This window comes from Xenopus laevis, chromosome 9_10S, assembly GCF_017654675.1.
Source record: "Xenopus laevis strain J_2021 chromosome 9_10S, Xenopus_laevis_v10.1, whole genome shotgun sequence".
NCBI lineage: Eukaryota > Metazoa > Chordata > Amphibia > Anura > Pipidae > Xenopus > Xenopus laevis.
In genome coordinates this window covers 45,541,920-45,558,486 of record NC_054388.1, presented here as the reverse complement: position 1 = coordinate 45,558,486, position 16,567 = coordinate 45,541,920, and the positions used below count along the sequence as shown (strand labels likewise).

General features: G+C 41.1%; 1 protein-coding gene across 2 annotated transcripts in view; it reads left to right on the top strand.

Moving 5' to 3' along the window:
* Window positions 1-16,567, top strand: part of gas7.S (growth arrest specific 7 S homeolog) — a 103,667-nt gene that overhangs the window by 34,725 nt on the left and 52,375 nt on the right. Inside the window, exon 1 of one of the 2 annotated variants that reach the window (XM_018238593.2) lies at window positions 5,751-5,879. The exons of the other annotated variant lie outside the window; for it this stretch is intronic. The gene's annotated coding sequence lies outside the window, so the exon portion shown is untranslated. Of the gene's footprint in view, window positions 1-5,750; window positions 5,880-16,567 lie in introns of those variants that run through there. 2 annotated transcript variants of the gene reach the window in all.

Here is a 16,567-nt window from a genome sequence, read left to right as displayed (position 1 = left end):
TTAAACTGGAATATATATTTAAGTAAATATTGCCCTTTTACATCTCTTGCCTTGAGCCACCATTTCGTGATGGTCTGTGTGCTGTCTCAGAGATCACCTGACCAGAAATACTACAACTCTAACTGTAACAGGAAGAAGTGTGGAAGCAAAATACAGAACTCTGTCTGTTAATTGGCTCATGTGACCTAACATGTATGGTTTGTTGGTATGTTTGTGTGCACAGTGAATCATATGATTCCCAGGAGGCCGACCATTATTTTTAAAATGGCAGTTTTCTATGTATGATTACCCAATGGCACATACTACTAAATGGTTTATTTACATGAAGCAGGGTTTTACATATGAGCTGTTTTATGTAATATCTTTTTATAGAGACCTACATTGTTGAGGGGTATAGTTTCCCTTTAACTTGCAGCCTAACTATTCATTAGGGATGTAGCGAACCGCCGAGTATGTGTTCGCGAACGCCGTTCGCGAACACCGGCAAAAAATGCGAACAGTTCGCGAACTGTTCGCGAACTTCGAACATCCGAAAATCGTTCGATTCGAACGATCGAAGGATTTTAATCGTTCGATCGAACGATTTTCGTTCGAATCGAACGAAAATCGTTCGATTTTAGCGATCGAATGGTCGAATGGTCGAACGATTTTGACGCGAACGCCTATTGGCGAACGTCGCGCGACGTTCGCGAACTTGCGGCGGACGCGAACAGTCGAAGTTCGCGCGAACTAGTTCGCTGGCGAACAGTTCGCTACATCCCTACTATTCATAGCTCCTCCTCTGCATCCTCAGCACAGGTTGGCTGTCTTTGGTTCCCAATCCATAAAAGGCTAGTGCTTACAACAAATCCACTTGTGTCTGCCCCTGCCCCACTTACTTACTGTAACTGCTCAGGAAGCAGCTTGAATGCACTTTTTTGATGGTCAGAAAGAAACGTACAAGTTATGAAACTCGAATGAAGAATATTTGAGCAATGGGATTGGCTAATATCTTGGGTAATCTTGGGGATGGATTCTGTGAATTCCGATTCATTTTAAACCATGGCTTCCACTTCTGTATTTTGTCACCTATGTAAAATGGGGGGTTTCCATGCTTTGTACATTCAGTATGAAACCAATGTTACAGTAGAACCTGACATTTATTATTACCAGACTGCCTTCCCTTCCCTATTATGTGCTACACATCACTAAATGCCACCTTGCCATCTGCTGGGCATCTGTTAAATGCCAACATAGCCCGCAGCAAACAAAACAGCAGAGCCCCAAGTCAAATAATAAGAACAGCTTTGAATGAAGAAGTTTATTGTTGCATATATCGTTGTGTTAAGGGTGCTACAAATTGCTGATTGGACATTGACAGGGGGAAACTATTGGAAGGGTTACTACCTGCTCTGCTCTCATTTTCACTACAGACATAGGGGCAAATTCACTAAGATGCGAAGTTGCGCCAGGCGCAACTTTGCCGCACTTCGCCGCACTTCGCCGCACTTCGCCAGGCGTAGTTTCGCCAGGGCTCCGCAAATTCACTAAAATCCGAAGTTGCGCACAGGGGTAGCGTAAGGTTGCGGAGTTGCGCTAGCGTTGATTCGCTATATAAAGCGAAGTTACGCTAGCGAAGGCTCGAAATTCAAATTTCAATGGAGGAACACGTATCTGCACTACAAATGCCTAGAAAACCTTCAAATCAGCAAATAAAATTTTTATTTTGCCCTACGCATGTGCCCACTGTCTAGGTAAGTTGCCATGAGTCAGGAAATGTAGGGGGGAGGAAGGGGAGCCCCAAAAAATTTTCAATCTTTTTCAGCCTATCAGCCATCATGTAGAAAACACGCCAGCGTTTTTTGGGACTTAAAAAAAAAATTGACTTTTTTTTAAACAATCCCTATCTACTCTATTGCGCTTCGCCAGGTCTGAGGTGGCGAAGGAAGTCTAGCGTAAAAGGTAGCGTTCAGTACACTGTGCAAGTTAGGGAATTTGCGTAGTTTCGTCGCTAGCGAAACTTCGCCTGGCGTAAGGTTGCGAAGTAACACTAGCGAAACTACGCCAGCGTTCGTTAGTAAATTTGCGCAGTAGCGAAAATGCCAAACGCTAGCGAACTAACGCTAGCGTTCGGCGCTTCGCGGCTTAGTGAATTTGCCCCATAGAGATTGGGAGCACTGGATAGGTGCCTGTGCTATCACAGGGTTTTATGGTATAGGAAAGGCCAACGTTTGTATGTTCACTACAGTCCATTCTTAGTATATGAAAAATTATAAAGTTTTTTCCAACCATGAAACAAATACCCAATTTGTGCAATAACGGTAAAATAATTCACACTTTTTGAGGTAAGGTTTTGAAACTTTCACACTGAAAAGTACAGATTTCAAGAATACTTTAATTTGTAACAATTCACAAAGCTGTTTCCCTTTGTGCAAGTGTAGCCCTTCTCGTTAACTCTAGCCCTTCTCATTAACTCTCAATAACTGTGTGACTGGTGCTGATTGTTGTGTATCAGCTGGAGGAAGGAAACAGGATGGTATTAACCAATGTACATGAATAGCAGTGAGAACCTCAGTGTTTCATATGAATAGAGAGAGGGAAACAAACAAGTTGCTTGGCTTCTTATTGGGAATGTACAACATGGGATTAGGGAGATTTACAGAGTAAGTAGCTGTATCTGGGAATTTGCAGCCCCTTAATACTTGAGAACCTGGAGATTCTGCTACTGTTCAGCCTAGGATGCCCTATCTCTCTGAGATCATCTTAGTGAGTGATATCTTTCTCTTATTAGAGATTAGATGTTAAGATCTGTGGGTCTAGCCTGGGATTCTCTATTTCTAAAAGAGTTGGTCTAGATGGAGCCATTAGGTCAAAATGGTGACTGTAGCTCAAGCTATAGACAGTAGGGCGAAATTTAGACAGAAGGACAAGATGGAGAATGTAGAGCATGATTTAGACAGTAAGGCAAGATGGAGACAGTAGGGCATGATTTAGACAGTAGGGCAAGATGGAGACTGTAGGGAGCGGGGAATTATGGGGCACTAAAATTGTATATAACTTTTCCCATTAAAAAACTGGTGACAGTAAGGAAGTAACAAGGTGACCATACAAGGGCCTATAAAAGCTGCCTTCAGACTGAGACAGCAGTGTATTGGCTGCACAGTGTCGGACTGGGACACCAGGGGCCCATCCAAAAACCTTAGACCAGGGGCCCACCAAGAAAATTTAGACCAGGGGCCCACTCTCAGTACTATTATTTTTCCTCTCCTCACTCAACCTCTATTCTTCTAGTATCTTTAAGTTATACATACTGTAACCTATTATTCCATCTATGTTGCCTCTTTTTCTCATAGAAATAGGGAATGGCCATGAAATATGCCAAATGTTTAGCAGCATGAGGGCCCACTGACACCTGGGCCCACTGGGAGTTTTCCTGATATCCCGGTGGGCCAGTCTGACTATGTGGCTGCATATTGGTCCCCGAACAATATCTGCCTGAAAATTGCCTCATAGCTTGGATCTACACGTATATATGTCCAACTTAATGGAACAGTAACACCAAAAAATTAAAGTGTATTAAAGTAATTAAAATATAATGTACTGTTTCCCTGCATTTGTAAAAATTGTGTGTTTGTTACAGAAACACTACTACAGTTTTTATAAATAAGCTGCTGTGTAGTTATGAGGGCAGCCATTCAAGACTCAGGTACATAGCAGATAACAAATGCACTCTGCACAATACATTGTATTCCATAACAGAGCTAATCTGCTATCTGATAAGTAACCTGTGCCTTTTCAGCTTTAATCGCTACCCCCCTGGATACAAGGGTGGTGGTACACGTAGCTACTCCCTTAAATGCCTTCCCGATGGCTAGAATGTAGATTCCCGGCAGGATGGCATTCGTATCGCTTTGGCTTTCCGAAGTCACCCGAAGTTTCCTTGTGAGGCAACTATGGGCGACTTCGGAAAAACAAAGCAATCCGAGTGCCACCCCGCCCATGAGGGATGAGATTGCAGGAAGATTAGTCGCCCGAAGAAGAGTCGATTTGTCGATGGGTGACTAATCTCCCCAATTTGTTGGCGTGCCACCACCTTAAAGCAGCCTAATCATATAAACTATAGTAGCCTTTCTATAGCAAACACACAACTTTCACCAATGCAGGGCAAAAATACATTATATTTTAATTGTTTTAAAAAGCTTTTATTTTTTGGTGTAACAATAGGGTAAGATGGAATTAGTAGAGACTTGGCTCTGAACCCCACGACTATTAAAACAAGTAAATAAGTAGCCATGTAGAAGGTGATTTACCCTTTATTCAAGCTCCTGAAAGTTTCTTTCTAACCATCTGCTACTGAAATATTCTTCACACTATAAAACAAAGAGAAAACAATGGCAGCTTTGTGCCAAATTCCTTTGGGCTGAGCTCATGCCAATCTTTGTATTTTTTATTTAATACTTCCGGTGGATCCGAACTTTGTGCTGACCTCCCTGCTAAAGTACCAGCTACAGTATATCTGAATAAATAGGAAACAAAATAAATATTGTTCTTTGGTTAAACATCTGCCAATTCCCTGTTGCTGAAATTCAAAGATATAGAATGACTTGGGCTGATGGGAAGCTTATTATTACTATATTCTCCCTGGCACTGATATTAAATGGTCCTATTTACATGGACCCAATTTAAAGCAGACAGCGGTAGAATGTAAGACTGTGGGTCAGAGGCAGGAAATGGTTGGTATTCCAAATGTACTGCAGATAACTGTGAGAGTTGTAGTTCTGTAAAAAGGCAAATCTCTTACATTGGAACAACCAGAGAGCACTTAGGATAATAAGGCATAGGCTTTTGGGGCCATATGTTTAATGCCTCCTCCCCCCACTTAAATTGAACCTAATAGGGAGTAATATACAAAATTTGGAGGTGCAGGAGCAATAAGGAGGACAAGAGTGGCTTAATTTTTGCTGCAGTTTGGACAAATTGGTTCCGAAGATTGTTTTCATTTGATTCACTGGGCACACATTGGGTGCTTCTAATGACACAACACACTGTTGGAACCCTAGAGCTACCTAGTTGGATGCTTTCTATTGCATCCATTATAGAGCATTCACACTTACTGCTACGTACATTCATAAATGACCCCTTATTTGTAGAACCAAGTTATTAAACATCCACCTAAATCTGGGGGATCTTTAATCACAATGACAGTCCCAGGGGCAATCCTGGCCCCTCCGCCGCCTGAGGCAGCAGCAGTTGCTGCTGCCCCCCACCCCCGGAAATTCACTCTTAAAGTACCAGGAGCAGCATTTTTGCTGCCCCTGGAACCTAGTGGGGCGCTGCCGCCTGAGGCGACAGCCTCAACTCGCCTCATTGGCGAAGCACCCCTGGACAGTCCTCATTGTTATTGACATTGGATGTAATTGTGTCTGTAGCCATTGGGCACATCTCATTAGGGGAAGTGCGGAAACATGGTGCGGAATGTCGCGTGCCAAATAAGGACCTAGGTTTTTAATGCCCCTTGTATTGCAAGGATGAGCTTGGTGCCAAGTCTGGGTAATACAAGATGTCTCTTTGTTCCTAGAAAACTTGACCTTAAAAGCTGATTGGACTGGGTGCCCTTCTGAGCCTCCCTAACTGGGAAAAAGTATGAATAAGGCCCCAGTTTCTTTTCCCTCCTAATGACTAATCAGCCCCTGAATAGAAAGTTCTCACGACAAAGAGAGAAAGGATCAGATGTGGCACATGCTCCGTATGGTGCAGAGTAACTTCTCTGATATCCATCTCCCTCTCTCCAATCCTTTCCCTTGTTATTGGGAACTGGCGACCGTGGTGGTGATTCCTCAGGGTTTGGCAACGCAACAGCTCCAAGTTCAACGAGAGTGGAAGATTTTATAGTGAAACTGGTAAGCAGAGCTGGTGCTGATGGGGGCGAGCGTGCCATTAATGGGAGCTAAGGTTCAACAAGGTTGTTACATTGCAACTTGTATAGTTAATGGTGCCCAATAGTGATGGGTGAATCTGACCCATTTCGCTTCGCTGAAAATTTGCAAAATTGTGAATGAGCCACAATTTTTTCTTGATGTGCGACAAATGATTTCACCGATTAGAGTCTATAGGCATCATTTTAACAGCAAAAAATGTTGCTGCTCGCTAGTGCCCAGTATAATATGTTCTGTTATCTGTTTTCTCCTAATTGCCCCCTCATTGGATTCTGAGGAGACACATGTCTCTCTGAATTGCCCTAAACTGTGTTTGGATGTAGAGATCTCCACTGGTGACCACATTCCTCATTAAATGTATGGGAAATTGCACATTTTCTTTCTCCTTATCTCCTTCAGTATTCTCTCCCACTTCCCTCCCATTGGCTCTATGTATCCTACCTTCTGCTTCACTTTGCCCTAGTGCTTCCCTCCCATTTTCTCTCTCTCTCTTTTTGTTTGCCCCCTTGTTCTTAACTTTCCTTTAGTTCTTCTCCTATTCTCTCGACCCACTGCATTCCACTTTTTCTCTCTATGTTTACTCTTACTGCATTTCCCTCTCTTCTCTTCTCCTCTTCTGCCTCCTCTCTCCTACAGCTTCTCTTTTTCTATCCCTTTATATCCTCACATTCACTTTCCTCTCTTCTCTTTTCTCCCACCCCCACTTTCCTTTATATGTAATTTTCTCCCCGTCTGTAAATGAGGGCAAAGTCTTATAAAACATTTATTTTTGTGATTTAGAAGCCTCCAGTATTAAATCTTTAATCATTGCTGGATGTACCTTTAATTCAGCCCTTTTACTGCCAGCAATAAATATGTGGGGGAATGAGCTAAGCATAAAGTAACTGACATTTATAATCTGGGCAAATGTAACTGCATTAGAATAATTTCCAATTCCCACTGAGTGCAGTGAGTAGAGCAAAACTTTGCGAATAAAAATTCGCCTAATGCAATGTAATATACTTCATTAGGCTTTAATTGCATTGCGAATCTTATTTGTGTATTGCAAACCTTTACAACTTATATTCCCCCATATGTGTGTTATAACTTTCTTACCTCGGACACTGCTGTATAGTGGTATTTACAGTATATGCATGAGTTGGAGTTAGATACAATGTGAGGGTATAGCTTATTGTGTGACCAGAACCAGAGCCTTTTTTAAATTTATATTCATAAATATGAGTGGGAGCTGCCATATTCTCTTAGTAAAGCATGAGAGAATGAATTACTGTATGAACAGAACATTAGATACCAACCAGCAGACTGGGAACAGAAACCAATCAGGCATGAGTTGCAGAGCCATTGGCCTAACCACTTCCTTCTAATGGCACATCAAAGTCTTGTGGAAATTCAAGGCTCACACAGTCCTGGGCTAATTGTGCATGATGGTGGAAGGATCCATTTCGCCAACCAAGCCCTGCCCCATATATAAAGCCAAGCCCATATTTCGAACCACACCCCTTTCAGTAAGTTTCACCCTCTTTTCATCACTATGATTCAAGTCACACACAAATCCATGTCTCTTACAGACACACACACACACAGAACAAGCACTTAACAACCTCATCTGAAGCCAATTAAATGGGACAAATCATTTGGGCAACTCTCCCTCTTCTGTGCAATTATGGATGCTGGTTGACACTCCAATCAGAATCCAGCCTACTCCAGGTAGCAAGCTGCTATCTAACCTAGAGACATTACTGTGCTTGCAGCCACCATTGTTTCTTTCCTGCAGACAGTGACGCTACAATAGGTATGTAGGGCTTCCTTTCATAGATTTAGAGATTTTGAGCTTTACGTTATTTAAAGAAGATATTTTGTGTAAAAAATAAGAACGTACCAGTGCGTTATACTCAGTATTGTGCTTAAAAATGTAGTGTTTCAGGCTGATTTATTGAATATATCTGCAAAAACCATAATAATCCCTCCCTTCTCTTCCACTTTCTGCTCCCTGAATTCCCAGGCTGTGCAGGGGAGCTGGTTCACTGTAGGACAGGAACCAATCAGCAGCTAGCAGGACCTGATAGGGAACTGAAGCCTGTCTTCACTTGTCTGACTGCAGAGTGTCATTGTGTGATTGGCTGCCCCCCTCCTACTGTGGTTCTGACAGGGACCTCTCATTTGAAACAGGGACCAGAGAACATCTATAGGGAGCTCCAATAAAGTGGCTATTTTTAAGATAATTTTAATTTTTAGCACCATGTAAAAGCAACACCATATATTACTTATAATTGCCTACAAAATTGTGTTTTTATCATTTATCCTATATGTCTCCTTTAAGGATCTGAACAACAAGCGTAAAGGATATCTTCCCCTTTTTATTGAAATTGCTTACATTTATGATTTCTGTTCTTGTTGTGCAAGATAAAGTATATTTGTGGTTACTAAAATTCCTTTCTGACAAAACAGCTTTCTTTTTTAAAAGAACAGCATATTTTTACCTCTGCACCGATCAGGCAGTGCTGAATCAGCTTCAGCCACATCTGGGACCAGAATAACTAGGTCAGGTATGCTTGGTATCAATAAGGAAAAGTTATGTCCTAAGGATAATTTGTAAAACCAAGCTCCCTGGGGTTTGTACTGGGGATATGAGCTGAAGTATAAGGAGTTACCTCTTCTGGGGTTGGTACCTGGGACATACAATTTGAAATAACTCTCCTTACAGTTAGTTAGGGGGGGCATGAGCTGGCAGAAATACAGGTGTTAGGGGTTAACTCTTCTAGCATTAGTACATGGTACATAAGCTGTCATAAAAGGGGTTAACTTGCCATAGGGTTAGTAAGGGGAACATGGTTGTCATAAAGGGTGTTAACTCTCCCTGGGGTTAGTACAGGGGAGAGAAGCTGTAAAAGTTACATCCTGTGTTATGGATGAGTCATGTCACTTCTTACACTCCCCCCACCATCCCAACTACACAAAAACAACCCCACACCACCATCACCACTGGCTAAATACATAGGCATCAACTGGAGCTGTCATTAATCTCTGTAAAGAGAAGTCCTGCAGCAAACCCCAATGGTAACACAAACGGTTTCCTTCTTAAAATTTGGTGGACAGAAACATATTATACAAATACTATAGCCTATACTACACTTAAAGCCCTGTATCGTTTACTGCAACTCCCTGCATGCTTTAACTCTTGATTATGTGCAGACAAATGCTGGGAGTTACTGTCCAGAAAAACCCAGAACCCACAGCTGCAATATAAAACCCATGGGATCAGCCAACGTAATGAAGCAGAACAAATTGTCATAATCATATTTTTTATAATAGGGGTCACTGATAGATTTTCATTTTTAAAGAGGTGGTGACAATTCACCTCTATATAACCTGGTTAAAGGTGTGATTCACCTTTAAGTTAACTTTTAGTATGTTATAGAATGAACAATTCAAATCAACTTTTCAATAGGTCTTCATTATTTATTTGTTATAGTTTCTTTTTAAGTATTTGCCTTCTTCTTCTGACTCTTTCCAGCTTTCAAATGGGGGTCACTGACCCCATCTTAAAACAAATGGTCTGTAAGGCTACATATGTATTGTTATTGTCCTTTTTTATTACTCATCTTTCTATTCAGACCACTGCTTTTCATATTCTAGTCTATTGTTTAAATCAATGCATGGTTGCTAGGATACCTTGGACCATTATTGCTAAAATTGCAAACTGGAGAGCCACTGAATATAACGCTAAATAACTCAAAAACTACAAATAATAAAAAATGAAAACCAATTGCAAATTGTCTTAGAATATCACTCTCTACATCATACTAAAAGTCAACTCAAAGGTGAACAACACCTTTAAGCAAAGCAAGCCCATGATCCAAACATTGGATTTTAAAAAGGGTCTTGAGTGGTCTGAAGTCTGATAACCACTGCGCTAGGGTATAGTTGAAATTTCGGCTGCCCCTCTAAGCCAGATGTCAGATCTTGAGATAGAGGGGTCAGATATTGTGTCTGTGAGCAACACAGGTCTACAGTGGGTTACTGAGGAGAAGTTAAATTGGTGCTAAGATTGCTTATAGCATCCAGGGCCCTTCTACCAGTATTGCTGGATTTTTGGAACCATTTTATATCCCTTCTGGAGGCAACTACAGACAGCTTCAAAATGTGCTATTTTGCCTCCTCTGGATAAGCTAGTAGTGAACGGCCCAACGTGACAGTCCTGTCATTTTTCAAGCTTAGTTGCTATGTAGCTCTGCTTAGGGCACCAATAAAATGTGCTGAGCTGAAAGACAAGTGAATGATCTGCCTGAATTTAGCACTGGCAACTTGCTTTAAAATCAGAGGCCTAACTACAAAGGAAGCAGACCCTGTGGCTGCCGGGGGCCAGGAGGTATATGGTTGGCCCCATGAGACCCAAATAATGAGCAATTTCAATATCTATTGATAGAACAGGACAACCTCTGGATATGGTCGGGGCCCTAAAATGAATTTGCTGTTGGGCCCAGTAACATCTAGTTACACCACTGATCGAGTGCAACCCATATTAGAAATGCTCCAGGTCTCTGCTGTTGGAATTATTTGCGTTTGATTTATATGGGGTTTGATCCAGTGAACACTGGGACTTGTTTACAGGGATTATCAGTTTCCTGCTTTTGGTTCAGCTTCGGGCACTTCCCAGTTCTCATATAAAGACTCGGGGCCAGAGGGCTACAGTCGGTCAGCCACTATTATTGTGCTCCACAGAAGGCCCTGGAGTCTAATTTCATGGTTCCTCTGCCAACTCCAAAGTAAACAGCCTGTCATAAACATGGGCCAATGCTCAGAGCAGTCTGTCTCTCATGTACATGGGCGCTGCTGTTAACTCTTCATTAGTACTGGGGCACCTTTGGGAAATATGTATTTTAACTCCCATTCCGTGAAAATATTTACTCAGAACAGACCAGTCGCTCCTCTTCATATAACTTGCCATAAACAGTCTGATTCATGGTCAGATGCCTTTGTAATCACCTTGTCCTGTTTTACACTTCCCCTTTCATTGTCATTTATCATTCTTGCGCTCTTTCTCTTATATATTTTATTGCTTCATGATTTGTGTATAAAGTTTCCATTTCCTGACTCCTCTCTCTCTCTCTTGTCCTCTCCCCTTTGGCTGCTTTTTGTTCCTGTTTGTTGAGCTGCGTCTGTGCCATTCTTTTTCTGTCACCTTGAATCCTGCCATTCATTTGATTCCCCCACCCCTTCTTACTCCCTCTGTTTTTCTTCGTGATATCTTCCTCCTCATTTCTTTGTCCCTTTCTCTACTCCTGGTGCTGATTTGTGAAACAATGTTGCAAATATTATTATAGCATAGATAGGACCGTTAATAAAAACAAACGGGGTTGGACAAGGGCCTGTTAAACTGGACACGTACAGGATTCTAGGCTGGTGTATTTTGTCAAAATTATCTATATCTGAGCATTAAAATTGTCCCCAAATCACCTCCCATCCACTGACTTTTTCTCTGACTTATTTTATCTTTTTCTTGGCCACTGTGTGTTCCCAAATAAGAGCAGAATAGAGACACAAATTACTTTATTATCAGGCAATTCTTATCAGAAGCTATAATGATATTTCAAGAATCATTTCATTCTCTGTCCCTATTTGCCATTGTCCCACTCTTCCTTTTCTTCTCCTGGAGCCTTGCAATGAGGCAGGTTACAGAATATCCTTTTCCTGTGATGCTCATAAAGTCATAAAAACTGTACTTTGTGTTTTTAGTAATAACATATATTTACAGGGCTGGGAGGAATGAAGTGAGGGAGAGTTGGGTGCCAGGTGCTTTATTAATTCCAGCTCTTGAGTTGTACCCAAGAATGACAACTTACTCAGAGCTGCTGGAAGGGAACAAGTTTCAGCCTTGTGCCACCCTGTAGGATAGACAATTCTATTCTTGGATTCCTGCAGAGATATTCTTAGGAAATGTATAAGTAGATAAGGTAGTAGGAAGGTATAGTTAGGTAAGATGGCGACAGTAGAGCAAGATTTCAACTGTAGAGCAGGATGGAGGCAGTAGAAAAAGATGAAAACCATAGGGCAAGATAAAGACATTAAGACAAGATGGAGACAGTAGGGAAGGATAAAGAAAATTTACAGCCATTATATTGTCACTGATGCACAACTCCCAGAACCAACCAACAACCAAACCCCCTCACCCTCCTTTAGCCTATAAACTTTTACTCCTGTTACATAAAACCTCTCCTCCCAGCACACCTGCTTTATCTGTATTTTCCTGTGTTCTGCTGATTATAGAAACCTTTTCAGATGCCGGTGGATTCTGCCAGAGGCAATCACACAGCATCTCACTTCCAATCTCCTGCAATTTAAGCCCATGCAGAGTTCAGCTCTCATAACCAGTGCCGGAATGATTCCATCACAATTACCAGCTGCTTTCAATCAGTTTCTCCCTCTGTGACATACAAGGTTATTTCATGGGAAATCAACACCTGGAATTAGCCAGGCACTAGATCAGCCATAGGCCAGATTTGCAGTGACCCCTTACCTTTATTGTGTAAAAAACAAGAATTTGCCATTTCATTATACTCTTTTAAATATAGGCTGAATGTGCTTAAAAAAAGCTGTGCTCCGGGTTGATTTATTGAAAATTTTTACAAAAACCCTACTAGTTCCATCCATATTTTCCACTTCATGCTGCCTCCTTTCCCAGGCTGTGCAAGAAAGCCAGCAACACTCAGCACACTGCACTGTAGGATAGGAACCATTCAGAACTGGGCTGACCTGATAGGGAACTAAAGCCTATCTTTACTTGTGTGACTGTAGGGCTGTGAATGGCCGTACAGGACATGCCCGCCCTCCGATTGAAATAGTGACAGTCCCTGTCACTAGGAGCTACAATATAGGGGAGAACTAAACGCTAAAAATGAATATTGCTAAAAATTCCATATTTTATATACTGAACATATTGCACATATTGTTTCAGATTCTCAATAGCAGCAAAGATTCAGGACTTCAAACTTGTCATAGGGGGTCACCAACTTGGAAAGTGTCCGTGACACTCACATGCTCAGTGGGCTCTGAGCAGCTGTTGAGAAGCTAAGCTTAGGGGTCGTCACTAATTATCAAGCAGAAAATTAGGTTTGTCTGTGATATAAGATGATGGTACAAGGCCGATTATTAAATTATAATGCTTATAATGCTAATTGCACTGGTTTCTGTCCTTTATATTGTGACATTTCTATTCTATGTGTACTGTATATTGTGAGTCAGTTCCAAGTGACGGCAGCACAGAGCATGTGCAGTGAATCAGCATCTCTATTAAAAATAATATTTAGCCATAAGTAAAACCAGTACCATATATTATTATTCATTATTGCCTACAAAAGTATTTTTTTTTCCATTTACCCTATATGTCTCCTTTAACCCCCTCAACACTGGCCAATCATTTGCATAGGGCACTGATCTGCTTATTGTAGTTGGAGAAAATACTTTAGCCAGGTTATAATGTCAGACCTCTTTGTGAAATTGTATAAAATACCAAGTCATTGAAAGGTATAAGGATTTATTAGGAAAACGGGGACGGGCTCTGCCTTATTATATTGCAAATTGGAAATGATAGTGACCTGCTGTTAAATTGGAATACAGAACCCCCTGAAGGTCACAGGCAGTAAGAAAGTTTATATCTCAAACTAACTGCTATTTGCCTTGATCACTGACTCGAATACAATGATGGAATTATTTTTATTGTGATATTGAATCCACTGGCAAATCAGAAAGCAGTATCTACAAAAGGGGAATAACAGAATGAAATAATTCATTTAGTATGGAGCTCAGAATGGAACTTTATGATAATCCATCCTTGTCTTTATATTTTTACTTGCTTTGTTTTTTTTCTTCATTATTTATGTTTTTCTCTACTGCAGCAGTTTAGAGCTTCTATGGCTGTTTGGTTGCTAGGATTCCACTTACCATAGCATCCAGGGAATGCTTTGGAAAATCATGAAGAATTGTATTTCTAGTGCTACTGTATATTACGTAACGCATTTCACCCAAAAACTATTAAATAAACAAGCACTGACCAGAATTAGTTTCACACTGTGTTATATTAAGTATATGTAACAAAAAAACTGCCCTGCTTTATGGCTGAGATTCTAGCTATCTTTATAACAGAGAATTCTGTCACAGTTGCACAGATCCTTTCTAATACCCATTGTAAGCAGCAGTCCTGCCCTGCTTTATGGCTGAGATTCTAGCTATCTATATAAAAGAGCATTCTGTCACAGTGATACAGATCTTATCTGATACCCATTGTAAGCAGCAGTTCTGCCCTGCTTTATGGCTGAGATTCTAGCTATATTTATAATAACAGAGCATTCTGTCACTGTGGATGGGCAGGCAACTCTTCTGTACATCCAGCTTGTAGAATGGTACAGTACATATATAAATATAAAAGTGTGTGTTATAGCAAGAGATCACAGAATAGGGAGACAGAATATGTAACTGTTGTGGTATATCACAGCTCTGTTATTGCTGATACAGGATTTCCAGATGTCACATGCCTTGTACCCTTTCATTTTCTCTTTCCCTTACATTCAGGATTTAAAATAAACAGTCATTGGTTCTTGGGACTTTCTGTGTCATAAATCTGACTTTCTTCATCAATTTCCAACAAAGAATCTAAATCCCTTTGATTCAAACTATAAAGCATCCCCCCCATCCCAAATAAAAGCAGTTCCCTGGGCATCGGTGTCTGCTTTTTTTTCTCTGTTATTGCGACTGTCAGCTGAATGTAGGCACAAGCTTGTCTTTCTATCCTTCAGTCAGGTTGCTAATGATTCCATCAAAAGGTTTCATCTGAAAAAAAAAAAAAGTTTGCATTTTACAGTGACGTTGCCATGGCGATTCTGTGTTTATCATATCTAGAGAGAAGTTCCATTTTAGCAGTTAAAATACAGTTCTGCTGAGATACAATCACCAGGAAACAAGGGCGACCCTAGCAAATCTATAGCTGCCAACATTAGTCATTTCCCCTCTCTGCAAACTGCCAGCGTGACCTCTCGATAATGGTTTTATAATGTGTGTGACATGTCATCCCATCTCTGCATATTTGTATTGATATAAGGATGGGAGTTGCCATATACAGGGATTAAATGTTCTGGAGATAAAATAGAATAAGTGATATGGCAGGTTCATAGATAATGCCTTGATATAAAGCCCCCCTATAGTGCAGGTCATTTATTAGGCATAAATCATGTGTTGTTCTCACTTGGCATGATATTACATTCTGTTTTCTATTGGATTTGCATAGGGAATGATAAGCACAGCTGCGATATCTTACTTGCTCCCCGGAACCAACAAACAACATAAATATTCTGCACAGTTTCTAACTGTTTATTCCTGACGTTGCATCTCCCACTCGGAGACTTCTAGGACAGCAATAAAGACTTCTTTCTCCTGCTCATTTATATCCTATTTATGATTGGGAGATGGGGTGCCCAGGAATGTTTCTATTCTCTATGATATGTGCTGCCAACTGTGCTCTCTGCCACAAATACCCAGGGAACCCACTGTACCTATTGCACTAGTAGTAACTGTGTATCCCTCTCCCATCTGGGAGAAATTATTATGGAATGGGCCCATATAGCTGTCTTCCCACCTGCTCTGTATCAGCAGAGGGTTTGCTGGCCCAGTACCTCAAATATTTTGCTCAGGAGGAAGTTGCTGTCCTGTCACTTAAGCATATTTGTATTTAAAATTCCTCTCCCGTCATTTCCTATTGCTTCTCCCCTCTGCTAAAAACCAGTTAGGCCCTCCGTTTCACAATTTTCTCAATATTTGCCTTAACCCTTTAGATGCTGCACCTGAGCCTATTCTACTCTCTCCTGGTGCTTTTCTCTAATATCCCTCCCATATAGTATAATTGGAAACTATGCCCCATATTCTCCTGGTCTTATTTTTCACTGGTCCTTCTCCCTTTTTTATTTTTAACCCCTTTTTATTTTTCTCCTCTTCATTTGTTTCTCTACTCCCTTATCCATTTTCAGTTGTTTGAAATTATACAATTTAGGGGCGGGATATCATCACTGATTCATAATTAATGTGTCAAGATTTGATTGGGCGGTTTGTCCAATTTCTGCCATAATGTCCAGCCATATTGGGATGTAAGGCAGAATTGAATTATCTATCAAGAAAGATGCATTTCATTGGAAAGCCAAAAGGAAAAGAAAAAGAGCTACAAGAATATCATATACATACACATGACCCATCATATGTCTGTATGTTTGGCCTGTGAGCTGATTGGTTGGAGAACTGTTCAGGTCAGCCTCTGCAACACCATCCTTAGGGTAGGATTGTGACTGACCCAGCAAATCATCAGTTGGTCTTTACAGAGAGAGCAGATCAGTGGGGTAGACAGTGGTACATAGAGACCTCTGGGCTCTGGTTGATTGCCAGGGAATGACGCCTGTGTGAGTTCATATTTACAGTTATGCTGGAGGGGGCACAGGGCACGGGTTAGGGGGCTGCTGTACACCAGAGACATGATCAGTCATCTTTTTCTTTTCACTGGGAATGAATTAGTGATATTTCAGGAATGTGCTCCCAGCCAGACAAACCCTCATTGTGCTGTCACTGAAAGGGCTAATTGTTAGGGTTGTTCCTACTAGACTATGGGCGAGAGA